General features: G+C 36.2%; 1 protein-coding gene across 8 annotated transcripts in view; it reads right to left on the minus strand.

The window, feature by feature from the left end:
* Window positions 1–19,493, minus strand: part of Frmpd4 (FERM and PDZ domain containing 4) — a 786,938-nt gene that overhangs the window by 49,123 nt on the left and 718,322 nt on the right. The window lies entirely within an intron of this gene.

The raw sequence follows: 19,493 nt of genomic DNA on the forward strand, positions 1-19,493 counted from the left end.
ACAAAATGCACAGAGCCTGGACTCAAACAGTGACAGTTTTCTTTGTAAATGAAATGTGTGATGTGTTGGCCAATGTTTCTTAGGCTCTCAGGGCAGAGTAAATCAAACAGCTCAGAAGAGGGCTTTCAGACCAGAGAGAAAACCAAAATCAAGTGTTTGCCGAGTATAACAAACTGTCCAATTGAAAGCTTCCTAGGCGGATTACATTGGGCAATATTATCTGTGCTGCCGAACAGCAGGACCCTAAAATAAGACTTGGCGAGGGAAGAACGGTTTTAGAAGCATCAACTCAATCAGTCTCTACGCTTTTTGCTGCTCTCAGAATTGATTCTCCCCTTCTGATTTTCCTTTAGCCTGCTTTTCTTTGCCGCTTAAACTTTTCTATACTTTTCTGCAAGGGGAAGGGATTTTAAAAATTCTGTCAACTTGTGGAACATAATTATCTTCTCAGGGTCAGCATTATGAAAGATAAATGTCATTGGAGGTTGCTTATGTAAAAACAGCATCCCAGCAAACATCCTTCCCCACACCGTTCAGCTCTGTACATCCAGTGCCAAGGACCCTGAGCTGATAAGTATTTCAGACAAGCACCAATTGGGAAATATTGCTCACAACAGGGAACCCTTCATAGTAAAGCAGAATAATGTCATATAATGGTTTATTTAATTTCCTCCAAGTAACCCAAACCTTCCAAATGACTCAAACCCTGGAGAAAAATCACATTATGGGTTGTAATATTTTTCTTCCTTCCTTTCTTTGTTCTTTTGTATCATAAGTAAGAGAAAGGTCAGTTGCCATTTTGTTGAAGAGGAGCTGACTTTTTCTACTTTAGGTTGTAATTAATTGCCTGCTTTTGTGATTTATTGCCTGAATGATAAAGGCAAAGGGATCTGTTGTAATTCTGTTCTCTTGAGAAAAGTCACTGCAGATCATACCTCCCTCACTAACTGATTTGTGGCTTCACCTACTCATCCTGGCTATTTGGACCATGAACTACTGATTTGTCAAAGGTGATGTGAATCTTGAGGTAGAGAGTGAGGTACAGGAGGAGAGGGATGAGTAGGGCAGGAAAAGAACTAGAACTATAAATCCAGAAAGAACCAGGACACGTAGGCTGATAGGGATACTGCAGCAGGTAGATAGCATACTGTTGACAGTGGCCCAGCTTCTCTCACAAGTTCTTAGTTTTCAAGGCTGACAGAGAGCCCAATAACTGCAATAGAGAGAGCAACAGTATAATCAAATGTAGTTTCAGTGGGTAAGATAAGGATCGTGCCCTGCTGGTGGGCACATGTGTAGATACATGGAGCAGTTTGAGGAGCAATCTGGCATCACCAGGGCAATATCAGTGTCAAAACACTGTTATCCAGCCAGTCTACACTAGCTTTACTTCACAAAGAAATTCTTCCACTATGCTTTAAGGGGATATGGATATTCCCTGCAATAGAATGTGTTGGGGTGAGGGGTTGAAGGGAAGTTGGGTGTCCATCTCTGGGTCAGCAGATAGGAGACAAATATGCAGAAAGCAACATAAACAGAAGCAAAGTAATGTTCCCTAGTTTCCACACTTCACAGGAAATAATAAACATTGAGGAAATAAGAAATGTGACACAGCCCCACAGTATAAAGAATCTGTGAGTATGGCAGCCACTTCAATGAACTTGTCTGCCCTGCCTGGCCTGTTCTGTCCAAATTTGCTCTCACAGCCCTCAGTAGCAGTCCTGGGAACTCAGCCTCTGGGACCAGCTGATGGGACTGAGTTTAAAAATGAGCTAATCAAATTTCCTCTCTCCAGAATTACTATTAAGAGACACAGAGACTAAGAGAGTTGGGAGCCAAGACACATTTGTGGCAGAGCATCTGAGTAAAGGATGCAGATGCCAGTAGTCCTTGGAACAGTTCTAATTCCCCCCCCATTCCTGAGGGCTGGTTGTTCACTGTTCCATTAGAAATAAAATAATTGATGTAAACTTTCTCAGTATGATATCTATCATCATTCTGGGAACGAGCTTTTACTTCTGTTTTCTCTCATCGGTAAGTACTTAATCATCACCTGCCAGACAAGAAGAATTAATTCCATAGTGCTTCAGATCCCTTAGGATTCCTAACTCAATCCTAGGAAGAAAAAAAAAAGATCAAAGCCATATGTGTTTATATGTTAAAGGATGCCAAAATGGATTTAGACAGATTCAGCTGAGGTCTCATGCTGATAGATGCCAATCATCTCCACATGATAAAGAAAGGTGCTGGATGATGTTCCAAGGGGGTTTTGAAAAGGAGAATTTGTAATCCTTAACCCCTTATTCACCTTCAGCCTGATTCATGACTTAATTTAAAATTGAGAAAAGGAAACAGGGAGAAACTGGCAGAAGCAGCATATGCCTGAAGAGTAGAGGCTACATGTGTGAAATCACTATCCTTCCACTCAGCCAGGCACAAAGTGTGATTCCTGGGGTAAGATGTGCAAGAAATGTTACCCTGGGATCATTTCACAAAGGCCTCCTGATCAACTAAACTTCTTCCAGGAGTGAAAGGGCATTAGCCAAAAGATGGCTAAGCTGAGGAATACTGGGCATAACCAGGCCTTGGGTTCTATCTGACTTGATGGGGCTGCAACTGGAGCAACTCAGCAGAGAAATCTTCTGGAAATATACACACACACCTACAAGAGGAAGAATCAACCATCATTATGTTGCATGGATAGAGGAAACCAATGCTAGATTATATTGATTTCAATCAAGTGAAAACTTTATTGAGAGAAAACTCTCACCACCCTGGCCCCATTTCAATCTGGAAGAGCTAAGGCTAGAGAAGAATGTTGGAAACTAGAGAAAGCATTGACAATGCCCCTTAACCCACTGCAAACCTGAAGGAAAACCTGGGGCAAGGGACAAATTTGTGGAGTTGGGAGTTTAACTATTCCACCACAATTGAACATTTTAATTAGATTATAAATTATTGTAATCACAAGGATACAAGTGACTGAAGAATTTTTCTGAGCATGCTGAATACATTTCTGGGATCAACCTGAGATTTTGTTAAGGGTTACAAATGACCATAGGGAGCTATTATAAATGATTAATGGGGGTAGGGGAAGCACAGTTTCCTTCTGATTGTGCCCTCTGCAGTATGCTGGCTACCTTATTCTGATCTCTCTTTACTTATATAGACTTGAATAGATCATATTCTTTGAGTTCAAATAGTCCTTGACCAAAAGTCTTTGATCCTAGGAAGAAATAATAAAAAGGTTAAACACAAGAATGATGAATAAGGCTCAGAATAAATCAGAATAAATAAATGGAGTCGGCAAGAGAATGAATGAGCCCATAAAACAGAGGGACAAGTGTAATTTTCTATCAAATGATGCTCAGTGGCAACATATTTGTTTACTTTTGGAAAAGGAAGCTGATATTCACAGTTATTGTGCAGTAGCCGTTAGGAGCAGATGAGCCCCTGGAGAAGGACTATTGCTACTCATCATAGGTGCTGGTAATCATAGATCCTGTATTAGCTTCCCATTAGTGCTATAACAAATTACTATAAACTTTGTAGCTTAAAACCATACAAATTTACTACCTTTCATTTCTGGAGGTCAGAAATGTAAGATAGTAAATTGGGTTTTGCTGAGCTAAAATCAAGTTGCTAGCAGGGCTGTATTCATTCTGGAGCCCTTTTCAACTTCTAGTGATTGCCTGTGTTCCTTGGAGAATGGCCCCTCCCTAACCATCAGTACAGCATCTTCAAACCTCTCCCTGACTCTTTTTTACTGACAAAGATCCTTGTGATTAATTAGTCCTCCCTGGAATCTAAGATAACCACCCCATCATTAACTTCACTACATCTACAAAGTCAGAGACTCTAGAAATTGAGAACATCTTTGGGGGGTCATTATTCTCCTGCCACAGACGTGAGCTTTATTAGTTATTGAGTGCTGCATAACAAATTATCACAAACTTAGAGGCTTAAAGCAACACCAATTTATTATCTACATTTGATGTGGGTTAGAAATATAAGCATGGATTAGCTTAGTCACCCTTTTCAAGTTCTCTCATGAGGCTTCAATCAAAATGTTGGCCAAGGCTGGGGCCTCATTTGAGAGTTTGATTGGGAAGGATCTACTTCCAAGTTCACTTCCATAATTTTTGGTAGAATTAAATTCCTCTTTAGGCTTTTGGACTGAGGATCTTAGTTCCTTTTAGGCTTTTGGACTGAGGATCTTCAGTAGTCGGCTTAGGTCCACCCTCAGTTCCTTGCCATGTGGGTCTTTTAACACTGCCACTTAGCTTCATTAAAGCTGGCAAAAGGGAGAGTCTTCAGGCATGGTGGAAGTTAAAATCCTATGTAATATAATCAGGGAAGTGATGTGCCATCACCCATGCTATATTCTATTGATTAGAAGCAAATTATAGGCCACAGCAATATTAAAAGAGATAGACCACCCCAAGCTATGAATAAAAGGTAGCAGGGATTTGGGGGTCTATCTTCTATTCTGTCTGCTATACTGGTAAAGAGGGACTTGTAACCAAGTTACCTATAAGCACCTCAAAAGTCATGTCTCCCTATGACTTCATCCTACACAGAATTTTTTCTTCTGCCAACAATTTCAAGAAGCAGCTCAGCATACCTTGTTAGCAGGAAATGGGAAATATTTTTCAAAATATGCCTATTGTATTTAGTCTTTGTGTCTATGGTAATGGTTTGTCAATTGATTGAAACATAACAGATTGATTTCTAATTTTATGATTTATATATTGAAGTCATCTGAATTTAAATAAAATATTTAAAAATGGTATTTATCATTAGAACTAGAGACATGCTTTTCTGTTTTCTCTCATCTACAGTTATTTAATTTTAACCTGCCAAACAAGAAAGTTTAACTCCATAATCTTTTGGATCTTTTAGAATTCATAACCCTAACTTCCTGGGAGGAAAAAATAGATCTAAGCCATTTTAAAATAGCCTCAACAGAAAGATTAAAATCAGGAATGAAAGATGCCACATTCAAGCAAACAGATAACCTCTTTTTAGGAAGGCCTGAAATAGCTAGAGGCCTTTAAAAATCCAGTTAGAATTACATTTAGAGAAGTATTTCATAATAAATTCCAAGTAAAGTTTCTACTTTTGAGGAATATTTTCAAATTTCAAGTCCAACATTTTTTAAATGGCTGAGTTGGTTATAAACATAATTTTGATTTCTGAATCACAATACTGACCTGCTGGGGGAGATCTAGTTTCACCTACTCTAAACTGTTCCTGCCAAATTTGCCTTCATTCCTATTTCTTCATTTTTTTATATTTATTTTTTAGTTTTAGGTGGACACAATGTCTTTATCTTTATTTTATTTTTATGTGGTGCTGAGGATTGAACCCAGGGCCTCACACATGCTAGGTAAACACTCTACCAGTGAGCTACAGCCCCAGCCCCCCTATCTCTTCATTTCTGTGATAAGGTTTTATCTCATCCTTCCTTAAAACATGTTTGGGACACCCAGCTTGCATGGTTTGGCACCACATTCTATTGCATAATTTCACTGGATGTAATTCTATTGATGCAAGTGAACTATGTGAAAAAGACATTCATATTTTAATGAGGTCTAGTCTTACATATTAAAATCTCCACACTTTTTTTGTTGTTGCTGGGGATGGAACCTAGAATGTCATACATTCAAGGCAAGTGCTCTACCAGTGAACTACATTCCTAGCTCTAAAATTTCTTTTACAATGAAGCTAAAGCTGGTATTCTCTATTTCATAGAGCAGCATGGTTTAGCACTTTTCTTTAACTGACTTTTCCATTTTATATTTATGACATTTTAGTATAGCAATATATAATCATATTAGCATGTGCTACAATATTATTTCCCTTCAATACAACTGATTATATTCCTTGATCAACTCAGAGATTGATGTGAATTTAATAAGAGTTGTGAAGGGAACTGAGATTTTTCCAGAGATTGATAAAATGAAACAAAATAAAAAAATCAAACAACAAAAATATATAGGAAGATATTTTGTGACAAAATTCAAGAGTTTTACTAAAAAATAAGTCCAAATAAGTTAACTATAGGATTTTAAACTTCTAAAGTAGAAGAAAATAATCATTCTGTGAACACTGAAAGGTTAGGATTTAAAAGACAAAAAGATAATTCAGGGCTACATATGGAAAGACTTTGTAAACTGTAAAATGACATTCTAACATAACTCAAGAGACTGCTGTATAGTATTTTTATTTTGATACAAAATAAAGTGGTAAGGCACATTGAAAAATGGTTTGAACACTTACTTCTAAGGTAAATATGTGCATGCATAAGATTTTTCTTGTACTTCAGAGTTTTTCAAAGTGATTAAAAATATTTTTTTCTGCAAACTAGTGCATGTAGCCCTTAACCTCTCTGCTTGTGGGCAGCCACTGTTGATGGAAATAAGAACTGATTAGCAGCATTTCTCCATTGACTCTGTTCTGAAGGGCCTTTCCTTAATCCTAGGGTGTTTAGTTATGAGGACATTTGTTTGCCTTCTTTTTTCTCTTCCGATTTGAATCTAGAGATGTGAAAAGAACACCAAGATTTTTCTGACCTAGTAACCAATCATAACATAGTTTCAGCCTCGTGAATCACTAGCAAAGCTGGAGGATGTAGTGTTGCCCTTCAGTTTCAGAAAAGTCACCACAGGACCATACTTGAAATGGGGTTTAATGTTTCATCTAGTTGACCTTTGCAACACTATGAATAGAGATTTTAATTATCCATTGAATCAATTCCTAACAGGTACTGAAGCCATTTGTTTGAGAGAATGGAAATGTCCAGCAAATGACCAAGCAGTCAGAAAAGGTCAACATATAATGGCTAAGTGTGATCTGTCATGGACTAGATGAAGCATTTATGCTCTGCTCATTGCTTCTGAAACTTGTCTCTACCCTGATACCTGCAAAGAAGAGAAATAGGATTATTTGTCATTCTCACTAATGTTCATGGGATGCTATGGAAGAATACAGGCAAAATGAAGTCACCATAGTCATCAGGGAAACAGACATAAAGGAGATGGATTAAGGAGTACATTTGTGCAGTAGCATTAGCTTGCTTCTACCAATTCTACAGACAATGTCTCCCCCACTGCGGTTTTCACCCTTGAGTGAAAATTGCTGATTGAAAAGACCAAAAATTTGGTATTCAAAGGAAGAAGTAAAGAAATTAAGGAAAGCTTCTTATTAAGCAATATATTAAAGAGTTCATTCTGAAAAACTTGATGATTGCATTGTTATCTTTTTTTCATTTGTGATACAAAGACTCCAAATATGGCCTTCAATTAGCCAAACCTCCTAGTATTCACACCTCTATGTGGTCTGTTACTAGCATTCACACCTTTTTTTGTAATCCTTTGACTCAATTTTGACAAAAGGAATATTGTAGAAATGACACTGCTTGACTTCCAGGCCTCAGTCAGAAGAATTCTAGATGTCTTGCAGCATGTACCTGAGTATCTTAGAATGCTTTAAATTTGAGGGAAGTCAGATACCATGTAAATATTCCAACAACCTTTCAATATCCACATGTTTAGAAGAAGCTAGCCATGTGGAGAAACAGAGGGAGGTGTGCCTGACTAACCCCAGATATGTCAGCTTTCCAAGTCCAGGCCACAACATATGAGTGAAGAAGCCCTCTTTGATATCTGGTAAAATTGCATCATCAAATGGCTCCAGCCACAGTTGTCATTTTACTGCAGCCATATAAGAGCCTCCAGTGAGAACCATCTGGATGAGACCAGTCAACCCACAGAACAATGAGGGATAATAAATTATTTTATTAAGCCATTATTTACATCTGTTAGTAATAGATGAATATAAGATCACCCCCCATAAAGAATTTGAAGACTATTTTTAAACAGGCATTCAAAGAATAAAATGGGTTGGAATACTACTCATCCATAAATAAGAATGACTTTACGACATTTGCCAATAAATAGAGGGACCTGGAGACTATTATGCTATGTGAAATAAGCCAATCCCCCAAAACCAAGATTGAATGTTTTCTCTGATATGTGGATGCTATTCTCCAACAAGAAGGGGAATAGAAATTCAGTGGATTAGACAAAGGGGAAGGGTGAAGGGAAGGGTGAGGGATGATAATAGGAAAAGGAGTAGAATGAATTCTATATAACTGTCTTATGTTCATATTTGAATATACCACAGTGAATATCAACATTGTGTTTATCCAAAAAACTGGGACCTTAATCTAAATAAGATATATTCTATGCTTGAATAAATATATCAAAATAGATTCTACTGTCACATATAACTAAAAAGAACCAATACATTTTTTAAAAATTGAAAATATCTCCCTTATCCAGGAAGGGAAAATGTCCAGCATAACAACTTCTTAGTATATTGTAATTGTTTTTTTAATAATTATTTTATTTATTTTTATGTGGTGCTAAGGATGAAACCCAGTACCTCACACATGCTAGGCAAGCACTCTGCCACTGAGCTACAACCCCAGCCTAGTACATTGTAATTGTGACCTGCACTAACACACACCCCCCCACACACAAAATACAACAAAATAACATAACCAACCCAACCAAAAGAAAAAAAGAAATAAAGAAACCAAAAACAATATTGTCTTATATAAGCCTGTGCTGAAGTGTAGGAGATGATACTCTTTCTTCTGGTAATAGGGTTAGCACAATTCTAACATTACTTTTGAACTTCTGGTGATTGGTGTGGAAAGGAAAAAAAAAACTAATAAACTTAGGCGAGAGAAGAGGATCTGGTCAGCATTTTGGACTAAAAATGCTTCATTCACTACAAAGAATAAATTGTAGAGCACTATTGTAAAAAACATATTTGAATTTTAAAGAGAAAGAATTAAAGTACATTATAATTTTAGGTTTAGAATTAAATAGCTTGCATACAACTTGAATAAAAGTAAAAGAAGACCCAGAATTCTTTGATGCCTAATCCACATTTTACATGAAGGTATTTTAGGCTTAGGTTGAGATTGAATTTGTGATGAATATTAAGTTAGTAAGGTTAAATCCATATAACTGACATAGTGATTATCAAAATTAATATTTTGGTCAAATTGTATCATTTCAACACTTTATTTATACACTTTATTGTATTTTTTAAGCCTTCACAATAAAATTTCAGGTATGATGCTAAATTTGGAAATGGTTGCTAAAATTTTCATTTTCATATGACATCTCTTTTTGTTTTGATCTAATTACTTTGTTCACTAAATTAATTTTTTGATGAATGTTGTCTTTGGCATTTGAACTACTCGTTTAATAGTTGAAAATGGCACTTATATATAGGACTTATAAAAAGCAAGATCTCTTGGGGTAATATTTCAATCTATAAAATTATATATACATATAATTATATATATATACATATATATATATATACACTCACACATACATACATATATAATTCACTGTGATATATTCATATATGTACACTACTGTAGAATGAAAGCTTATTCTTAACAGCACTTCTTATGAATGATGTTAGAAGGAAGTGACGTAACAAACTAAAAGCACAAAAATACTAAAAATGAAGGAAGGGAGAAAGGAATAAAGAAAGGAAGGGAGGAAGGTTAGAAAATAATATGGTGGATGGTTTTTCATGGAGACTGCCATGGATGAAGATGTACCAAGTCTAACCAGGTTACCCCATTTGTGTTCCAGTGATGGGAAATCCAGCCAGGGTTTAGAACAAAATATGGAGAAAAATGGAGTGGTTATTGAGAAAGAGCTTCTTTAATAATGAGAAAGTGCATTTTATTTGCAGCTCCTTTGCTAAAATGTCTAAAACTTTTACAAGAATGCTATTTTATTCTCATCACCTAGGATAAGATTTCCAAAGTTAATGCCTTTCCTTCCCACTCTATGCATGTTACCAGTACTGGACACAGGTTTAAAGATTAGCAGTTACTAACTAGCAAGTTGCCGGCCCCATCTTTGGGGACAACATATAGCATATTTATAAATTTCAGTGCATGATAATTGTTATATGATGTTCACTCAAGGGATCGTCATTTCCAGTCCTTTGAACACACATCATTACTAGGAGATAATTTTAAATAATATGATTTAAATTCTTCACTATCTCAGAGGCTTCCCTATTCTGATAATCTGACCAAAGATGTTGCTACAGGAAACCCAGGTTTTGACTGCACAATGTGGGCCATTTTCTCTCTTCATAGCACACATTCCCTTTAAGTTTAACTGGAAATAAATCCTTTGCCCTTCAGAGTTCATGGATTTTCAGAGCAGTGGTGATCACAGATATACACTGTGATGGTGTACAGAGCAGAGATACAAAAAATTAACAATTGTTGCAGTTTACCCAACTGGTAAAGGTGAGTTGGATGAAGGGGCTCTGTTTTTGGGAGCCAGATCCAAGAATCAATAAATGGGATGGAATCAAACTACAAAGTTTCTTCTTGGCAAAAGAAACAATCTGTGACATGAATAGAGAGCCTACATCCTTGGAGCAATTTTTTACCCCTTACACATCAGATAGAGCACTAATTTCTAGAGCATGTAAAGAACTCTAAAAGCTAAGCAACAACAAAAAAAAACCAAACAAACAAATAAATAAATAACCCAATCAACAAATGGGCCAAGGACCTAAACAGACACTTCTCAGAAGAGGATATACAATCAATCAACAAATTAATGAAAAAATGATCATCATCTCTAGCAATCAGAGAAATGCAAATCAAAACTACTTTAAGATACTACCTCTCTCCAGTCAGAATGGCAACTATTATGAAGACAAACAACAATAAGTGTTGGCGGGGATGTGTGGGAAAAAGGTGCACTCATGCATTGCTGGTAGGACTACAAATTGATGCAGCCAATATGGAAAGCAAGGTGGAGATTCTTTGGAAAACTGGGAATGGAAACATCATTTGATCCAGACTTCTTTTAAATTTAAGAAATTCCAGTGAGAAATCTATCCTTTTTAGGCAGCTTTTCTCATTGCTGTGACTGAAAGACCTGACAAGAACATTTTTAGAGGAGGAAAAGTTATTTGGGACTCACTATTTCAGAGATCTCAGTCCATAGATGGCCAACTCCATTGCTCTGAGTCTGAGATGAGGCAGCACATCAAAGCAAAAGGATGTGGAGGAGGAAAGCAACTCAGGACTTGGCAACAAGGAAGCAGAGATAGTGCTCACTAGGGACAAAATATATACACCAAAGGCATGTCCCCAATGACCTATCTCTTCCAGTCCCACCCTACTGCCTACAGTTACTTCCCAGGTAATTACTATCAGTGGATTAATATAATATTTAGGCTGTTATAACCCAATCATTTTACCTGTGATCTTTTTTGCATTGTCTCACATGTGACCTTCTAGGGAACACCTCTTATCCAAACCATAACACAATCTGAAGGCTGTAGGTCACTTTTGTGAGATCCAGAAGTTCTGTTAATAATTATTCAACCAACCAAACTTTTAAGTATAATGTATATGCAGAAAAGTGCACAATTCTAAAGTGTACAGCTCATTAAATTTTATAAACTGAACACATATGTGGTAGGTAACCCCAAGATGGCTCCCAATAATTTGTACCTTGTGGTATTCAGATCGCACATAGTTCCTCCCCTTTACTGTGGGCTGGACTTTTTTTTTCCGGATTTTTAGTGGTGCATAATTGTACACAATGATGGGATCTCTTTTTACATATTCATACATGATACAATATAAAAAATATGTCATAAATGATAAATGTTATATCCAAGGTTATGTTATGAAAAGTATGGATTCTATATTCTGTGCTCACTCCTTATTACACTTTTGCTCATTTGCTCTGAAGGAAATCAAATATTATGTGGTGAACAGTGTTTTGGGTAGGCCCTGGTCAATAGTCAGTGAGAATAGAATTCTCTCTGAACTGAACACATGAATGAACTTGGAAACAGATTACTTCCCAGTTGAGCCTCGGACAAGACCACAGCCTCAGACAACACTTCAATTGCAGCCATGTAAGAGACTTTGAGCCAGAGACATACAGGTAAGCTGTACTGTTTCCTGACCCACAGGGAATATGAGATAATGAATGTCTGTTGTATTAAACTGCTAAGTTTTGAGGTGATTTATTATGCAGAAATAGATAAGTAGGATCCAGATAAAGAAGCAGAATATTACCAGTATCAGAGAAACCCCTTTGGGATATACCTGCCAAAGATAACCACTATTATGATTTCTAACACCATGGAATAGTGTCACTTCTTCTGAAACAGCATATGAATGTTATTATAGTGTATGAATTATTTTTTCACTCAGAATTATTTTTGAGATTCATTCTAACAGTTATGTGCAGTTGTTGATCATTTATTCTCATTGATATAGTATCCATTATATGAATGTACCACACTTTATTTATCAATTTTATCACTGATAGACATTTGAGTAATTTCCAGGTTGGGGTTGTTAAATAGTGCTACTATAAATAGTCTTATATTTGATTTTGGGTGAATATAACTATGCATTTATGTTTCCTATATGCCTAGGAGTGGGTAGGTCATAGGGTATGCAATAACCCTGCTTTATTTGGCTACATCATTTCTTCCCAATCCTGGAACATGTGTATCTCTAATTGTATAAACTCTAATACCCTTTCTTTACCTTACTCTTTTATTATTCTTAATGTCTTTACTGAGTCCCTTTGATTTTGATAGCTACTACAACAAGTTGCAGTCCATCAATACTTGCACACTTATTTTTGGATGCATGTGGAGATAAATGCTATTATGACTGAAAGACATCATGCTGAACAAGCAAGCAATTCACGTTTCACAAATAAGGGATTGGAGAAGATGTTTTTAAGTTACATAAAAAGTAACTAAAGCTTTATAAGCTGAAAGTGTAAGAAAATTATTAACAGCCCAAAGTATTGGTGTGCAGGTGGTTATAGTCTATGCTTATCATGAACAGTCAGGAAAGGAAAGGAATAAGCCACATCAGCTCATCCTTTTCTGGCTGCTTTGACATGTTTCCACTATGAAAGCTTTCTTTTCGTATTTATTTTGCCTGTCTATGTTTTTGAGTATATGTTACTTGATGAGATAAATATCAAACAGCTTTCTAATTGGCTCAGGCATCTAAAGAAGTCTCTAGACCTATGTTTATTTCCATTTAAATTCATTAAATGAAGTACAATTAAATCCCAGGATGGGGATACAGCTCAGTTAGTAGAGTGCTTGCCTTGCATGCATAAGGCCCTGGGTTCAATCCCCAGCACCGCACACACACAAATTAAATCCCATTCCTCAGTTGCACTTGTCATATTTTAAGTGCTTAAAAATTATATATATATATTGGGCTGGGGAGGTGGCTCAAGTGGTAACGTGCTTGCCTGGCATGTGCGGGGCGCTGGGTTCGATCCTCAGCACCACATAAAAATAAAATAAAGATGTTGTGTCTACCGAAAACTGAAAAATAAATATTAAAAATTCTCTCTCTCTTAAAATATATATATATGTGTGTGTGTGTGTGTGTGTGTGTGTGTGTGTGTGTGAATGAAAGAGGGGGATTCCCTATCCTATCATCATTGAATTATTTGTGGGACAATGCTACCATAGATGCTCATCTAGTGATACTGCCCCAAGAAATAACAAGATGATCTTTTCCCTTGTTCCAATGGGGGCAGTTTTGTCAGTTGCATCATATTGTTGGAATGTACATAGCAACAGAAATGGCATTCAGTGAAAAAAACTGTGCTAAACAATACTTAAATCAGCCCATTCTTTTAGGAAAAAAGACTTTACTAGTTTCTCCCTAAAATTAAGAAATGCTGTATTAAATAAATACACAAATAAAATAATGTAATTTCTAAAGATTTCAAACACAGCTGTTTGAAGATTTCCCCAAATGTACTCTCCTGTGTCTGAGCAGATGCAAAACTAGTATTGCTACTGTTTACCACGCATCATACTTTAACCTATGCTGCCTAATCCAAACCTCCTGGTAACCCAGTAAAGAAGGTGCTGTCACTCTCATATGGTGATGAGAAAACTTAGGTTCAGACAGATGAATTCAATAATTTCAGTTTAAATTTCAGTAACTTGCATAATTAACATGGACCTGTGCTTTTCTGACTCTAAGACTGTGTCCTTAATCATTAAGTTGTGTGGAATTCAGAAATGATTCCAGAAGCATAGAACTTAGAAAACACAAGGGTGGCATTATGGCAGACTTGGTAATACTCCCAAGGTGATATGTATTATTAATATTTAAAAGGAGCTTCTGTTTCTCATACTCATTTATGCTTGCAACATTCCTGTAAAGTGGCTATTATTAGCCTCATTTTGCCAAGAGGATACTGAACTCAAAGATGCTGAGGACTTTGTCCAAAGCCCCCAAAGCTATTAAGAGGTAGAATTTTGACTTCCATTTCATGCCTCTCTAATACACTAAATTATGCTTCAGTTTCACAAAAGTGTATACACACACACACACACACACACACACACGAATAGATCTATATACATAAGAACATCTGTATGAAATTAAATAGATATGTTCATGTTTTTTTTCTGTATGTATTCGTATGTGTATTGTATTTTCCATTCCTTTATTCTACTTTCTATTTTTTATTTATTTTTTTGCTGTGGAGATCTTCTTTTTACCAGTGTTATATTTGTGTTTCTCAAATGGGCATAATCATGGCTGACATATTTGAGTGCTGCCTTCCAGACATGATATATCTGAATCAAGGACACATTGAGAAAACAGATAGGAGATAAAATTAAACAGAAGAAATTGCCATTAACCAACAAAGTCTGTGAAAGTTTACAGAAGTTTGTATGGCATGAACTAGGATTTACAAAAAGAGGTTCTGTGCTCCTCTCTGCTCCAGCATTAATTAGCTGTGTGAGTTAGGAGGATCACATAATTAAATTTAACTTCATTGTTTGGATATGGAAAAAGAGGGAGTTTAGAATAAATAACTGGGTCCCTTGTGAGATAAGAACACATGAAATGGGCAGAGACCTGGATACCCCGATGTCCTTTCAAAAAAAAAAAAACCCTCTACTGATTTCTGTACTGGAATTGTAGGTTAGGTTTCTGTTGAATAAAGAGTTCCATGGCAAAAAGAAAATATAAAAATGAATGAACAAAATTATTGCTACTGTTGCTTCAAATACCAATAGAACTTAGCCTGCAATTCTTAATCCCTTTATGAATTTCCATGGTTTCTACCATCTTCTTCTAAATTTCTTTCCTCAATGAAAAGCAAAGACATAAAAGTTTTATTATGTTTGATTGTTTTTATATTCCTTACTTTTTAAGAACGGCAATAATACTCCTTGATATTTTTATTGAAAAGTAGAACATTTCAGTATAATCACATCATTGTATGAAATAGGTAGTAACTATTGTTCTTATTTTACTAATAAGGAAACAAGGTTCAGTAACATTAAAAACTTTTTTAAAAAAAGTTTCATGGCTAAAAAGTGGTAGAACAGGGTCCAAACAACTCCTGAGTTCACATTTAACCATGTAAGACAGAGTCAAAGTTCTTCAACTTTTCCTGTAGCCACACACTTTTATGTAGTTTTGCAATCTCCCACTAAAGGTGGAGTTTACTTGCCTGACTCTAGTCTTTGACTCTGTCCAATGTCTTGCTTTGGCTAATGGAAGAGATATGGAAATGATAGTTTACCAGTTTAGAGCCTCATTTTTAGAGGGCTTGCATGTTCCTGTTTGTTGTCTGAAGCTCTGTACTACCAAGTACATCTCTCTGGTCTAAACAGTATGAGGGACATAAGAAATATACCTGAAGTATCTTTCAGGCAAGTCTAGCCAAGAACAGCAGAGCTATCCCATCCAGTTTGTAGGCTCATGAGGAAGAAGCACTTCCAGATACAAAAGGATAAATATTATATGATTCTGCTTATAAGAAATATTTGGAATTGGCAGATTCATAGAGACAGAAAATTGATTAGAGCTTACAGGGTGCTCAGAGAAGAGGAGAGTAATTGCTTAATGGAGTTTCTATTTGAGAAATGTAGTTTTGAAAATAGTGGTAATGGCTATACAATATGATGAATATAATTAATGCCACTGAATTATACTTAAAATGGTTAAAATGGATATTTTAATATATTTATTTTACCACAATGGATATAATATTCACTAAGCCAGCAATTTCTTGTGGTTATTTGTTATAATAGCTGACTAATAAAGAGGCTAATTATAGGGTAGCTATTATATAAAGGGAGAGATTTCATGTAACACTGAATATGAGTAAGAGATGAAAGGGGAGAAATGTAAGATTCAACATCTGGCCCACTGAATGAAATCTGTCTATGTTAAAAATAAATTGAGTAGTGGGCCAAGGAAGGAACTGATTGTTGGGGCAATAAAAAGGGATCATTTGCCAGTGACTCATGCCATTTCAGGGTCATTCCCACGGGAGGCTTTGTTGTTATTGGATATGTGAAATGACTAGAAGAATTTAGTGAGCTGGAAACATTTCTGAGATGTTCAAAGTTTTGAAGCCAATACAAATTTGGAGGCTGAAAGACTGGAAGAGATTAGAAAGAGACAGGTAGTGTCATCTGCCAAGTTGAAGCAGTTAGAAAGAATAGTTCATGTCCCAAGTCAATTAAAAAAAATCACATTCTTATGCAATTCAAATCAATTTGCCTTGACAGTTGCTTTCCATTTTCCTTTTAGTTTGGAAGATATTTATGTTTGATTCTGTTCTTTTTCAGAATTCACTTCACCTTCTGTTCAGTAATCCTGCAGTGCTCTCCCACAATACAGGGTTTTCATATATTTTTAACTGATAAAATTAAACAGAGGGCCAGAAACTGTAATGGAATATGTGGCACAATCACAAATGGGAGGTGGCAGTTGAAGTCTTTGTTATATATATGTCGAGGGGCTGAAATTGTTCAAGCAATGAGGTGTTAGCTGAAAGTCTCAGCAGAAAGAGATATGACTGCAAAATGAAAATAATAATGATGATGATGGTGATGATGATGATAATAGCAGGCCTGTTCAGAGGACTATTGTGAGAACCAATTATAGATGGGTGAACTGCTGTTAGTATCTTGGAAGGAAGATATTATGTAAATTCCACTTCTTTCTCTTTTCATTATTTTTCCTTGAAGACTGCTAAAAAAGATCCTAGTGGGTGGATAAGAGCAAGAATTGAGAGAGGAAAGAGAGAAAATAATTCAAGGAAGCAAAGAATAGCTCATTTAAAGCATTTCTTGGCCACTGCATTTGTTTTAAACTTCATCTACCTAGATACATAACTTTATAGCAGGTAGATGGATGGTAAGGATGTCTTCTCACTCTTGTCCAGAAGTATATAGGTTTTATGTCTATACTTGCAAATGGAACTCTCTCCTTCTTTTTGATATAGCTTTTGCCTTCACTTCTATCACTCACCTGAATTTTAGCATGCAAAGAGAATACCCTACCAACATAACTATAAATGTCTTTTCTCAAGGGTGGGTGCTAATATTGAATGCTCTAAATGAATTAGCCTGCAAATGCCAGTATGTGCAACAGTTGTTTTAAATTAAGCATTTCTGAAGACAAGGCTGAATATTAGTTTGTTCAAAGTTATAGTGAGAGCCCTTGAATTCTTATCTTCAACTCCATACAAATGAGTTCAAGGTAAGATGAAACAAGAAGCTTATGGCTTTCATGAAAACCAATATTTCAATCATTTTTCAAATTAATTCACTCAATAACTATACTCGATGAAAATAACTTTTTAGTAAGAAGTGGAGTATCTCTTGTTTCCTTTATTTCCAGAACATTTGAAGCAATTTTAATCTTACTGAGGTGTTAATGTTGATCAAGTCACATCCCTTCTCAAAATACTTCAGTGATTTCCAAATGCATCTTAGCTTCAAGTAAGATATCCTAATCTTTTTCTTCCAATAGACAACACCCTTAGTAGCTCCATACTCACCTCACTTTATTTTCACCTACACTTTAAAGACCACTGGAGTTATTCATCAAATATTTATAAGCCCTACTACATATCAAAAATTGTTCTAGACTCTGTGGATAAAACAGAAAACAATCCCTGAAAATCTGTGGTCACCATTATACAGAATCACTTGGGACTTAGGAGCCAGAGCAGAGGCCCATAGACAGCTGGGAATATGCTTGGAAAATCTCCTTACACCTTCTAGCCATATGTGTTTTTATCCAGAAGATTCAGAAATTGAAACAGACCCCAAATTACACAGGTCTCTCCTAGAGACTCAAATTTTCTTACCTTTCTAGTTGATGAGTCCTCTACATCATTCAAACTATTTTCTGCAATGCCATGCTATGATTTGGATGTATTTGTTCCCTAAATTCCATGTGCTTGAAGCTTGGTCTCTAGTGGGGCAGACTAGAAGTGGTAGAACCTTCAAAAGGTCAGGTCTAGTGGAAGGTAATTTGGTCATGGAGGCTTCAAATTTTTGACCAGATCAATGTTGTCTCAAAATTATCAGTTGTTATAAAGCTAGGCCATTACATGACTTGGTCCTTTGGTCCTGTGTGCATATGACAAGTTCCCTTTTCTGCTTTTCCACCACATTGTGATGCAACCAAGGAGGCCTTCACCAAGACTCGAGCACCATTCTTTTTGATCCTTCCAGCCACCAGAAACATGAGCCAAATAAACTTTTCTTTATAAAGTACTCCAGCCTCAGCTACTTTGTTATAGCAACACAAAATGCCCTAAGATAGTCATTTTCTGAAACTTCCTGTTACTTTTTCTTCAACAGATGGTTCTATACCCTCCTTCTTCAGAACACTATTCAGGAATTACTTCTGTGACATCTTTCCTCATTATCCCATGCCTCCAGGGCTACCTATCAATATTCAAAGATAGCTCTCATGGGCATATGGAAGGAAAGACCTTGATTCTTCTTAAAAAAATGAGAGAACGGGGCTGGGGTTGAGACTCAGTGATACAGCACTTGCCTCACATGTGTGGGGTGCTGTGTTCAATCCTCAGCACCATATAAATAAATAAAATGAATGTTAAAAAAAGAAATGAGAGAACAAATTGAGAAAAGAGAGAAACAGGTTGTCTGGTTATCCAGATTAATATGGCTTGGACCATTTATTTTCTTTGTGATGCTGGAGATTGAATTTAGGGCCTCATGCATCTCAGGTAAGTGCTCTACCAGTAAGCCACACCCCTAGCCCACTTGAATCATTTTTATGAGAAGACTACTCTGACAATGATTCAATACAAGAAGAATATGAGATAATCAGGATTCATGAGAGGCCAACTAAAGACATTCTTAGAGGAACTACCAGTATAAGATTATTTAGTTCCTGTATACTGTAAGCTAGGCACTGTGAAGAGTACTTCACACCTAATATTTCTCATATACTCCTCCAAACATATTAGGAATGTTGGTATTATTTCTATTTAGAGATGAAAATGCAGAAGCTCTGGAAGTTTGAACTCAATGTGTCAGATATTTTAAAACAAATCCTCATTTAC

The sequence above is a fragment of the Ictidomys tridecemlineatus genome, chromosome X (assembly GCF_052094955.1).
Source record: "Ictidomys tridecemlineatus isolate mIctTri1 chromosome X, mIctTri1.hap1, whole genome shotgun sequence".
Lineage (NCBI taxonomy): Eukaryota > Metazoa > Chordata > Mammalia > Rodentia > Sciuridae > Ictidomys > Ictidomys tridecemlineatus.